The 13,902-nt window shown below is 44.2% G+C and overlaps 1 protein-coding gene across 6 annotated transcripts in view; it reads left to right on the top strand.

Moving 5' to 3' along the window:
* The window catches only part of FGGY (FGGY carbohydrate kinase domain containing), a 401,559-nt gene that overhangs the window by 34,119 nt on the left and 353,538 nt on the right, over window positions 1-13,902 (top strand). The window lies entirely within an intron of this gene.

Raw genomic sequence — 13,902 nt, 5'->3', positions numbered from 1 at the left:
AAGCGAATGCATTGGTATGGAGAAAAATGGGGTTAAAACGGGCATCACATCGCTTCCTCGCCAGCTGTCCAACACTTCTGAAAAGTGATTCAAGCACAAATCATTTTTCAGAGGAGTGTTGACTTTAGATACACATCTAACCCCGGCCTTAAAGTGTTACTAAAGGATGGATTAAAAATAAATAAATAAATAACAAACATGTTATATCACCTGCTCTGTGCAGTGGTATTGCACAGAGCAGCCCCGATCCTCTTCTTCTCCGGTACCCCACTGGTGATCCTGGCTCCTCTTCTTCTTTGTGTGTCCCCATAGCAAGCTGTTTTGCTATCGGGACAAACGCTGCATGCTCGCTGCCAACCTGTGTGTCTACATAGACGCACACACAGCAGACTTGCCCCCCCCCCCCACACTTTTCTTGACTGCACTTAATTGACAGCAGCATGAACCAAGGGCTCCTGCTGCTGTTCGAGTCCCTGTGTGAAGAGGAAGCGAGGGGAGAAGAGATGCAGCCATGCACAGTGCTGATCTGTTCTCTCCTTTACACAGGGAACTTTAAAAACGTTTTTTACTCTAATGCAAGCAATGGTTACTTTTAGTATCAAGTTGCCATATTTTTCACTCCATAAGACGCGCCTGGGTTTTAGAGGGACACAAGAAAAAAAATATTCTGAACCAGTGGACTGCGGACACAGTACAGGAGATGACCAGAGACTGCGGACACAGTACAGGAGATGACCAGAGACTGCGGACATAGTACAGGAGATGACCAGAGACTGCGGACATAGTACGGGAGATGACCAGAGACTGCGGACATAGTACGGGAGATGACCAGAGACTGCGGACATAGTACGGGAGATGACCAGAGACTGCGGACATAGTATAGGAGATGACCAGAGACTGCGGACATAGTACGGGAGATGACCAGAGACTGCGGACACAGTACGGGAGGTGACCAGAGACTGCGGACATAGTACGGAAGATGACCAGAGACTGCGGACATAGTACGGGAGATGACCAGAGACTGCAAACACAGTACGGGAGATGACCAGAGACTGCGGACACAGTACAGGAGATGACCAGAGACTGCAAACACAGTACGGGAGATGACCAGAGACTGCAAACACAGTACGGGAGATGACCAGAGACTGCAGACATAGTACGGGAGATGACCAGAGACTGCGGACATAGTACGGGAGATGACCAGAGACTGCAAACACAGTACGGGAGATGACCAGAGACTGCAAACACAGTACGGGAGATGACCAGAGACTGCAAGCACAGTACGGGAGATGACCAGAGACTGCAAGCACAGTACGGGAGATGACCAGAGACTGCAAACACAGTACGGGAGATGACCAGAGACTGCGGACATAGTACGGGAGATGACCAGAGACTGCAAACACAGTACGGGAGATGACCAGAGACTGCAGACACAGTACGGGAGATGACCAGAGACTGCGGACACAGTACGGGAGATGACCAGAGACTGCGGACATAGTACGGGAGATGACCAGAGACTGCGGACATAGTACGGGAGATGACCAGAGACTGCGGACACAGTACGGGAGATGACCAGAGACTGCGGACACAGTACGGGAGATGACCAGAGACTGCGGACACAGTACGGGAGATGACCAGAGACTGCGGACACAGTACGGGAGATGACCAGAGACTGCGGACACAGTACGGGAGATGACCAGAGACTGCGGACACAGTACGGGAGATGACCAGAGACTGCGGACACAGTACGGGAGATGACCAGAGACGGCGGACACAGTACGGGAGATGACCAGAGATGGCGGACACAGTACGGGAGATGGCCAGAGACTGCGGACACAGTACGGGAGATGACCAGAGACTGCGGACACAGTACGGGAGATGACCAGAGACTGCGGACACAGTACGGGAGATGACCAGAGACTGCGGACACAGTACGGGAGATGACCAGAGACTGCGGACACAGTACGGGAGATGACCAGAGACTGCAGACACAGTACAGGAGATGACCAGAGACTGCAGACACAGTACAGGAGATGACCAGAGACTGCGGACACAGTACAGGAGATGACCGGAGACTGCGGACACAGTACAGGAGATGACCAGAGACTGCGGACACAGTACGGGAGATGACCGGAGACTGCGGACATAGTACAGGAGATGACCACGAATACGCGCATTTACTATATGACCCATCCTTGCACTATTACACATACATCAGTACCGTGTGCTAGCACCCTTATGTCTACTTTTATTGACTTGTGTTCTAAGTTTCTATGGGCAGACAGATGAGTCCTTGCGGTAATTTGCGCTCTTTTGTGGTAAATTGCGTGAATCATGAAAATGCCAAACTTTTACTTTTTTTATACTTTTTCTGACTAGCTGTACACACTAGTTGTAGCAAGCAGCATTGCACAGAGTGCTGTTTATAATGACCAGGCAACAATGGGTTAACTTTGAAACAAAAAGTGAATCTGAGCTGAAAATACTCGTGTTGCACGCAGCGACTTTTACAACATGTTGGAAAGTATCTCCTGGACATAGAGTGACATTTATTCCCTTCTCTGTGGTGGAACTGGCATGGTTGCCATTCCTCACACTGACCATGGAACAGCTGCAGATGGCTCTGTAATATTAGAGGTTGTCAATGCCATGAATGTGCCGTTTGGGATGAAATGATTTGCATGGCTCCGCCCACTGTCCTAAAATGAGGAATGCAGCTGTTTATTTTGGACTTAAATAGTTACATATTTAGTCTGGCTGAAAAAAGACAAAAGTCCATCCAGTTCAACCATTAAAAAAAAAAAAAGTTATAATCCTTCACCCACAGTTGATCCAGAGGAAGGCAAAAAATCCCAGCAAAGCACGATCCAATTTGTTCCCGCAGGGATACCCAGATCAAGCCAAAGTCCCCTACATTTGTGTCTCACACGCTCTACCTCCCAGGTACTGCAGATCACAGTAGGAGGGGTTCAGCATCACAGGCAGTGCTGTCCATCCAGAAGCAGTGGGCGGGTCTAGGTGTGTCCAAGTGCTCATTGACAAATTCAGGCTTGTGAATTGTCAGAGACAATACTGATAGCCACACTCCTTGCATTTTTTTTTCAGTGGTCATAAAGTTGTGGCTGATTGGTGTGTGTATATGGAAAAAAAAAAAAAAAAATATATATATATATATATATACACACACACACAGGTGTACCTTAGTTTACAAATTTAATGTGTTCCTGGGACGTTTCGTATTGTGAAAAATTCGTAAACCGAAACGCGGTTTCCCATAGGAATGCATTAAAAACCAATTAATCCGTTCCAGGGGTAAAAAAAAAAGGTAAAAAAAAAAATTGCTGTGACTATAGGTCAGTTTTTAAATATAATTACCGGCTTTTTTTTTTCCTTCACTATAGCTCAGAGAATCAGCTGTCACTTTCCCCCCAGCTAAAAGAAACAATGTTTCCTTTTAGTTTCTTTCCAGAGATAAAAGAAAGAAAGATTCTTTTAGCTCAAGTGAAAGTGACAGCTAATTCTGTGAGCTATAGTGAAGAAAAAAAATAAAGCTTGCAATTGCATTTATAAATCGGCACCGACATACACTTCATATTGCAAAAAAAATTCGTAAAAAATGTATTTTTTACTCCTTTAGGCGCACCCGGAAAACCCACCTCTTCAGGGAAGCCCCACCCCCTGCTAACTTGCCAACCTTCTCCACTCTTCCTACCACTCCATCCCCCACAGCTATCTCCTCCTGTGCCACCATCCCCTCCCCCTCCTAGATTGTAAGCTCGAAAGAGCAGGGCCCTCGATCCCCTCATGTTTTGCATTGTATTGGTATTGTTCTGTCACATGTTCTGTCTCCCTTTGTAATGTACAGCGCTGAGCGAACTATCGGCGCTTTATAAATACTGTATAATAATAATATATATATTTTCAATGGATTCTCATTCGTAAACCGAAAATTACGTTAACCGAGACACACGTGTGTGTGTGTGTGTATATATATATGTGTGTGTGTGTGTATATGTATATGTGTATACACACACACACACACACACACACACACACACACACACACACACACACACACACACACACACACACACACACACACACACACACACACACACACACACACACACACACACACACACACACACACACACACACACACACAGCCTTGAAAAAGTATTCATACCCCTTGAAATTTTCCACATTTTGTCATGTTACAACCAAAAACGTCAATGTATTTTATTGGGATCTGATGTGATTAGACCAACACAAAGTGCCCCATAATTGTGAAGTGGAAGGAAAATGAGAAATGGTTTTCAGCATGGTTTACAAATAGATCTGTGAAAAGTGTGGCGGCATTTGTATTCAGCCCCCCCGAGTCAATACTTTGTAGGACCCCCTTTGGCTGCAATTCCAGCTGTAAGTCTTTTTGGGGACGTCTCTCCCAGCTTTGCACATCTAGAGAGGGACATTTCTGTCCATTCTTCTCTGCAGAATCGCTCAAGCTCTGTCAGATTGGGATATTTTTTTTTATAACCTAACCCTGCTTTAAACTTCGCCACAACTTTATCCCTGACCTGTCTGGTGTGTTCCTTGGCCTTCATGATGCTGTTTGTTCACTAATGTTCTCAAACAAACCTCTGAGGGCTTCACAGAACAGATGTATTTATAATGAGATCACATGACACACATAGAGGGACTATTTACTAATTAGGTGACTTCTGAAGGCAATTGGTTCCACAAGATTTTAGTTAGGGTTATCAGAGTAAAGGGGCTGAATACAACACCCCACACTTTTCAGATATTTGTAAAAAATGTTGAAAACCATTTCTCATTTTCCTTCCACTTCACAAATATGTGCCACTTTGTGTTAGTCTATCACATAAATCCCAATAAAATACATTTGTTTTTGGTTGTAACCTATATGAATACTTTTTCAAGGTACTGTGTGTGTGCGTGTGTATATATACACACACACACTATATTGCCAAAAGTATTGGCCCCGCCCTCCAAATCATGTGATTCAGGTGTTCCAATCCCCTCCATGGACACAGGTGTATACAATCAAGCCCCTAGGCATGCAGACTGCTTCTACAAACATTGGTGAAAGAATGGGTCGCTCTCAGGAGCTCAGTGACTCCAAGCGTGGTCCCGTGATAGGTGGTCACCTGGGCAATAAGTCCATCCGTGACATTTCCTGGCTACTAAATATTCCACGCTCAACTGTTAGTGGGATTATAACAAAGTGGAAGCCACTGGGAACAACAGCCACTCAGCCACCAAGTGGTAGGCCACGTCATATGACAGGGCGGGGTCAGCGCATGCTGAAGCGCACAGTGCGCAGAAGTCGCCAACTGTCTGCAGAGTCAATAGCTAAAGACCTCCAAACTGGGTGTGGCCTTCAGATGAGCCCAACAACAGTGCGTAGAGAGCTTCATGGAATGGGTTTCCATGGCCGAGCAGCTGCATCCAAGCCTTCCATCACCAAGTGCAATGCAAAGCGTCAGATGCCGTGGCGTAAAGCATGCCGCCACTGGACTTTAGAGCATAGAGACATGTTCTCTGGAGTGACCAATCACGCTTCTCTGTCTGGCAATCCGATGGACGTGTCTGGGTTTGGCGGTTGCCAGGAGAACGGTACTTGCCTGACTGCATTATGTCAAGTGTAAAGTTTGGTGGAGGGGGGATTATGGTGTGGGGTTGTTTTTCAGAGGTTGGGCTTGGCCCCCTAGTTCCAGTGAAGGGAACTCTTAAGGCGTCAGCATACCAAGACATTTTGGACAATTTCATGCTCCCAACTTTGTGGGAGGAGTTTGGGGATGGCCCCTTCCTGTTCCAAAATGACTGCACACCAGTGCACAAAGCAAGGTCCATAAAGACATGGAGGAGCCAGTTTGGGGTGGAGGAACTTGACTGTCCTGCACAGAGTCCTGACCTCAACCCCATAGAACACCTTTGGGATGAATTAGAGCAGAGACTACGAGCCAGGCCTCCTCCCCCGACATCAGTGCCTGACCTGACAAATGTGCTTCTGGAAGAATGGTCCAACCTTCCCAAGGACACCCTCCTAAACCTTGTGGACGGCCTTCCCAGAAGAGGTGAAGCTGTTATAGCTGCAAAGGGCGGGGCCTACGGACTAAGACTGGGGGGCCATTAAAGGTCATGTGCATGGAAAGGGTGGGGCCAACTCAATATTGAACCCTACGGACGAAGACTGGGGGGCCATTAAAGGTCATGTGTGTGGATAGGCCGGCCGACCAATACTTTTGGCAATATAATGTATCTTTATTGGCAAATGTAGTGAAATAATTTCCTTGTAATGGTTAACATGACATATAGAGGGTGAATCTAACCAGCTGAATCACGGACAGAAATTAAAACATGACAAGGGGTACTAATACTTTTTTATTCTATCCAAAACTGGAAAAAAAGACTTTTTGACTTTATATACACTTTAAGGAGGGACTTAAAAATATACAGACATACGAGGAGGTATCAAAGTTTTAAAACAATTTTTGTAGCATGCTAGCAGATGGCAGCACAAAACTGCACACACAGTCACATGGAGCACCGACCTTCATAAATCAGTGTGCCAAAAGACATTGTCCTTTGCACATTGGGAGCTGTGCAACTGGTGCTATTCTGATTACGTATGTTACCATGTCTGCTATTTCATCATGGACAGCAAGTTAGAACAAAAGAGCAAATGTGAAGTTATGCGTGAAACTGGGCAAATCCACAGAGCCGTTTGACATCATTCGGCAAGTTTACGGCGATGCTGCAATTAGTCGTTCGAGGTGTTTTGAGTGGCACGCACGCTTCAAGAGCGGAGGAACATCACTGGAAGACAATGAGAAATCAGGAAGACCTTCAAGGAGCTCAAGCCATGAAAATTCTGTCTTCCCAAAGATGAAGATCCAACTCAAAGGTCGCCATTTTGAGAACATTGCAGAGATTCAGCAATTTTTTTTTTTCCCAGTTTCACTCAGACTTTCACGTTTGCACTTTGTTCTACCTTGCTGTCCATGACTAAATAGCAGACGTGGTAAAGCACGTGGTCAGAATAGCACCAGTTGCACAGCTCCCAATGTATACAGAACGATGTCTTTTGGCACACTGACTTATGAAGTTGTTGCTCCCTGTGACTGTGCATACAGCCTCTGTTTTACAAAACTAGTCTCCAAACGTTTTTGTACCATCTTTACTCTTCCCAAGTCTATCTGAAATTTTAAAAAATAATAAAATTGTGTTGGATTTAGGCATCGGTGGAAGGTACAAAGTCCTGTGTGCAAAGCGCACTACCTCGAAAATAATCCATGTTGCTACATTTGCTGCTTGTCCTGCTTCACGAAAGAACCTAAGTCCCCCTCTTCCTCCGTAGGTGGTACAAATTCTGACCCCCAACCATTCGCTCTGACCAAACCGATCTCTATTTTGGCGTTGAAGCCTGACCTCCCCTCTCCTCCTGACCTCATTAATTTCCATCTTCCCCTGAGAAACTTTGGGGTCCCGGACGGCGTTTCTTTGAACTTGCCAAAGTTCAGATCTGAGGCGGGGAACAATGCAGGGGCCTTGTCAGTGGCTGAAACATGTTTGGAAACAGCCTAACGAGGTAATTGGGCTCATTAGCCTAATTGTTTTCTTGTAGATGGGTCTAAATTGTCCCGTTCATGACGCAATTTCCCGCACGTTGCAGGGGAACTCCAACTAAAATCAATCCCAGTGTTTGATGACATGCAGAAAACAATTGTCTGTTCATTTTACATTCACTTTATATTTGATATCATCCATTACTGCTATATTCAGCAGGCTTCTCACTGGGTTTCTGGGTGGTACTGCAAACTATGCCATGTAGTTTCTTTTCTATACTCCGGTGCAGGGGCGGACTGACCATTTGGAAACTCGGGCACCGCCCGAGGGCCTGGGGTCAGTAGGGGGCCCCATGAGATGCCCCTGGTACCTTTTTCATAGGCTTTTTTGAGTTTGGGCAAGGACACAGGGGCCCCATGATCCCCTATTGCCCGGGGGCCCCATGAGTTGTCAGTCCGCCCCTGTTCCGGTGAGTCCAAAAGAACACTAACAAGGAATGTTGACTGCAATACCTTTTTAATATAGAGCAATAAAGGCAGAATAATCAAGCACAGTGTTGCATGACCGCGCGACTGCCAGTTAACCACTTTATGTCCGGACACTTTCACCCCCTTCCAGTCCGGACACTTTCACCCCCTTCCAGTCCGGACACTTTCACCCCCTTCCAGTCCGGACACTTTCACCCCCTTCCAGTCCGGACACTTTCACCCCCTTCCAGTCCAGACACTTTCCCCCCCTTCCAGTCCAATTTTCAGCTTTCAGCGCTATCACACTTTGAATGATAATTGCGCGGTCATGCAACACTGTACCCGTATGAATTTTTTTAGCATTTTTTGAGACAGATAAAACTTTATTTTGGTGGTATTTATTCACCACTGGGATTTTTTTTTTTTTTTTTTTGCTATTTAAATGAAAAAGTCCAAAAATGTTGAATAAAGTGTTTTTCTTATAAAAGTTTGCAAATAAATAATCTTTCTTCATAAATCTTGGCCAAAATGTATTCAGTTGTCTTTTTAGTAAAAAAAAAATAACCCAAATTAGTTTGTAACCAAAAATTATCTTTTTTTTTTTTTTTAATTTTTTTACATTTAATTTTTTTATATTATTTATTTATTTTTTTTTACATACTGTCACCCTAGCAGTACAATGTCACATGGTGACACTGTACTACTTGTGGGGGGTGATGAAGATTTTTTTTTGTTTGTTTTTACACTGATTGCTTTTACACCTATAAAGGCTGTAAAAGCAATAATTTCTCCTCTCTGGCTGCATTCCTGCAGCCATTGAGAAATACTGTGAGAGCTGTGATTGGTTACAGCTTGTCACATGGTACAAGGCTGTTGTGAATAGCCTTGTACCATGTGATTTCTGTGATCATTCACAGATTTCACAAGTAGTAAGCAATGATGTCAGAAGTGACATCTTGCTTACTACTGTTCATGTGATCACTGATTGACCAATCAGTGATCACATGATCGGGACCTCGCAATGATCGGTGTTCCTCCGGACACAGCGGGCACCAGATCGTGGTGCCGCGCGCTCCTAGGGAGCGCACACAATCCAAAATGGTGGGTGCCGTTAATAAACAGCAACCCGCCCCTGCACTGCCACCATCCAGCCGTTTATATACAGAAGCCGGACGGCAAGTGGTTAAATTATCGCCGTGTTAAAAAACAAAAAAAATGGCTTGGCCATTCCAGAGTTTAAGTGGTTGAAAGGTAATGACATGCTGGTAGGTGAATTGGCTCCTGTCTAAATTGGCCCTGGTATATGTACGTAAGAATGTAAGTTAGGGGCCTTAGATTGTACGCTCCTCGGGGGCGGGGACTGATGTGAATGTACAATATATATGTAAAGTGCTGCATAAATTGACGGCGCTGTATAAGTACCTGAAATAAATGATGAGGTCCCGGTGTACTTTTGGACACACCAGAAAGAAGGCGCACCGAATGGTAAATGAGTCCTAAGCACTTCAATGGCTCACACATATATCAGCTGACGCGTTTCAGGGGACAGCCCACTTTATTAGGGGTTAGGAGCTCATCAAAACTTGACATAGACTCGAGAGCGGACCTTTCTTGTTTTATCCAAATAGATCAGAGAGTCAGTAACCAAATATGGCATTTAAAAGATTTTCAAGTGGTTGTAAAGGCTCAAAAGTCTTTTTTACCTTCTATGCATGAAGGTGAAAAAAAAACCTGTGTACAACAACCCCCGCCCCCCGATCCATAGCTGAGCCCCCTCTGATCCTGTGATGTTCACAATAGCCTTGGTTGTAGGGGACTCCCTCCTCATTGGCTCCTACTGCTGTCAATCACAGCCAGTGAGCTAATGAGGAGAGAGTGTGGGGGGAGGCAAGACCAAGCTGCGGCTCCATGTGTTTTATAGATGCATAGAGCAGCGGCTCGGGAGTGAGCACATAGCAGTACCCCCAGGGTAAGCAGCTTTCACTGGGGGGGGAGGGGGACTGCTCGAGGGGAAGTAGCCAGAGCCCTGGCGGGGGACCCAAAAAGAAGCGGATCGGGGCAGCTGTGTGCAAAACTACGGCACAGAGTAGGGAAGTTTGACATGTTTTGTTATTTCATTAAAAAAAACCTGAAGATTTAGTATCACTTATACCCTGATAAAGAGTGATTACACCCTGAAACGCGTTAGAGGTTTTGTGGGTAATCCTCTCTTATATTAAAAGAGGTATAGACTCCAGAGAGATAGAGAGATACTTTCCCCCTGAGTAAAAATCATTAGTAAGACCTCATCTGGAATATGCAGTTCAGTTTTGGGCTCCAATTCACAAAAAGAACATTGGGGAACTGGAGAAAGTACAGAGAAGGGCAACCAAACTGATAAGAGGCATGGAGGAGCTCAGCTATGAGGAAAGATTAGAGGAACTGAATGTATTCTCTACTGAGAAGAGGAGATTAAGGGGGGATATGATCTCCATGTATAATACATAAGGGGGGGATATGATCTCCATGTATAATACATAAGGGGGGATATGATCTCCATGTATAATACATAAGGGAGGATATGATCACCATGTATAATACATAAGGGGGGGGGATATGATCACCATGTATAATACATAAGGGGGGATATGATCTCCTTGTATAATACATAAGGGGGGATATGATCTCCATGTATAATACATAAGGGGGATATGATCTCCATGTATAATACATAAGGGGGGGATATGATCTCCATGTATAATACATAAGGGGGGATATGATCACCATGTATAATACATAAGGGGGGATATGATCTCCATGTATAATACATAAGGGGGGATATGATCACCATGTATAATACATAAGGGGGGATATGATCTCCATGTATAATACATAAGGGGGGGATATGATCTCCATGTATAATACATAAGGGGGGGATATGATCTCCATGTATAATACATAAGGGGGATATGATCTCCATGTATAATACATAAGGGGGGGATAGAATCTCCATGTATAATACATAAGGGGGGGATAGAATCTCCATGTATAATACATAAGGGGGGATATGATCTCCATGTATAATACATAAGGGGGGATATGATCTCCATGTATAATACATAAGGGGGGATATGATCTCCATGTATAATACATAAGGGGGATATGATCTCCATGTATAATACATAAGGGGGGATATGATCTCCATGTATAATACATAAGGGGGATATGATCTCCATGTATAATACATAAGGGGGATATGATCTCCATGTATAATACATAAGGGGGGATATGATCTCCATGTATAATACATAAGGGGGATATGATCTCCATGTATAATACATAAGGGGGATATGATCACCATGTATAATACATAAGGGGGGATATGATCTCCATGTATAATACATAAGGGGGGATATGATCTCCATGTATAGTACATAAGGGGGGATAGGATCTCCATGTATAACACATAAGGGGGGATATGATCTCCATGTAGAATACATAAGGGGGATATGATCTCCATGTATAATACATAAGGGGGGATATGATCTCCATGTATAATACATAAGGGGGGGATATGATCTCCATGTATAATACATAAGGGGGGATATGATCTCCATGTATAATACATAAGGGGGATATGATCTCCATGTATAATACATAAGGGGGATATGATCACCATGTATAATACATAAGGGGGGATATGATCTCCATGTATAATACATAAGGGGGGATATGATCTCCATGTATAATACATAAGGAGGGGATATGATCTCCATGTATAATACATAAGGGGAATATGATCTCCATGTATAATACATAAGGGGGGATATGATCTCCATGTATAATACATAAGGGGGATATGATCTCCATGTATAATACATAAGGGGGATATGATCTCCATGTATAATACATAAGGGGGATATGATCTCCATGTATAATACATAAGGGGGGATATGATCTCCATGTATAATACATAAGGGGGGGATATGATCTCCATGTATAATACATAAGGGGGGATATGATCTCCATGTATAATACATAAGGGGGGGATATGATCTCCATGTATAATACATAAGGGGGGATATGATCTCCATGTATAATACATAAGGGGGGATATGATCTCCATGTATAATACATAAGGGGGGGATAGGATCTCCATGTATAATACATAAGGGGGGATATGATCTCCATGTATAATACACCGGAGGTTCATAGTGAACTCGGTGTAGAGTTATTCACCCTGAGGTCATCACAGAGGACAAGGGGGCGCTCCTTACGTCTGGAGGTAAAGAAATGTAATCTCCAAACACGGAACGGTTTCTTCATAGTAAGAGCTGTGAAAATGTGGAATAGACTCCCTGAAGAGTTGGTTGTGGCCAGCTCAGTGGATTGCTGTAGGAAAGTCCTGGATTCTTTCTTGGATACACAGAATATAACTGGATATAACATTTATAGGTAAACTTGATCCAGGGAATATCCGATTGCCTCTCGGGGGATCAGGAAGGAATTTTTTTTCTCTGCAGGAGGAAATTGGATCATGCTTTGCTGGGTTTTTTTTCCTTCTTCTGGATCAACTTTGGGTGTCGGAATATAACTTTTGGGGTTTTTTTTATGGTTGAACTGGATGGACTTTTGTCTTTTTTTTCAGCCAAGATAACTATGTAACTAGTCACTTGGAAAGCTGACAGTTGGTTTGACAACCTCCTCCGTCATTGACGTATGCCTCACTTTGGTGCAACAGGAAGAAGGGTCAGCCGCACACCGGAGGATAGATGAATATAGTATTTATTGATCCATAGGACACACAAAACACCAGGACATGAATACGGGACTTGTTGGAGGCCTGTCATATATTCATCTATCCGCTTGTGTGCGGTTGACCCTTCTTCCTATCGCATCGTGTGTGGTGGCGAGCCAGAGCCTGCACCTGTTGTCGATTGATCTGGATTGTTTGCCTGAGCTGTATACCTTTTTGTTCTTGGGATTCTGCCTCACTTTGGTGACAGTAAAAGGGTGTAAACTTGAGACCAAACCAAGCATGCAATGAGAAAACACAAACGGAGAGTTTGCTTTCAGCGAAAACCGCGTATCAAAATAACATGTAGATCCAAAGATATAGCCGTATGAAGTTGTATGGAAAAGTTGACTTCAGCCCCGCCTCCCCCCAAGCCGCCTATCACATTGGAGGATCCATAGAGCGGAAGAAGGGGTGGGGCTACTCTCAAAAAATGGCAACTCTTACAACTAAGTTCAGCTGGCCATATCTCTGGACCTACTGGTCATTTTGACATGTGGTTTTCACTAACCGTAGCCTCGGATTACATATTTTTTCCTCATATGGTCGGTTGGAATGGCGCAGTTTGGCGACAGGTTCGCTTTAAGCACACTTTAAGTGTTTTCTGGCTGTCATTAGCAATTTTCGCTGATTGATGTCACAGTTTGGATTGGTTTAATGGGGAACAGTAACAGATAACAAGGTCTCCTTTCTGAAACTTCAGCTGTTAAATAATTAATGGTGCCCATAGTGGGGCAGGGGAGGGGGAGGAGGGGTGGCTTAGTCTTTTTTGTGTTCACTATATCGATCATAGTGCTCAATCATTAATGAGCTCTGCTGGATAAAACAACATATACAGGCCAATGGCTGGTCATAGAGGTTCATAATCTATTCAGGGCTAGAACTTTAACAAGCACTCCATATCAAACACAATACTCAGCAGTAAATACTCGTTCTGAATAATCGTTTGGCTGTGTTTACTGCTATTGGATGTGTCATGTACAAGGCTAAGTCTTAACCGTTTGGCGACCACATAATGCATATGTGTAGAGGAAAAAAAAGTGTGCTTTAATGCCCAGCCACCGCACATGT

This window comes from Staurois parvus, unplaced genomic scaffold (genome assembly GCF_062004578.1).
Source record: "Staurois parvus isolate SC_StPar_1 unplaced genomic scaffold, SC_StPar_1.0 ptg001167l, whole genome shotgun sequence".
Taxonomy (NCBI): domain Eukaryota; kingdom Metazoa; phylum Chordata; class Amphibia; order Anura; family Ranidae; genus Staurois; species Staurois parvus.
The sequence above is the reverse complement of the archived record's forward strand: the minus strand, read 5'-3'. Positions and strand labels throughout refer to the sequence as shown.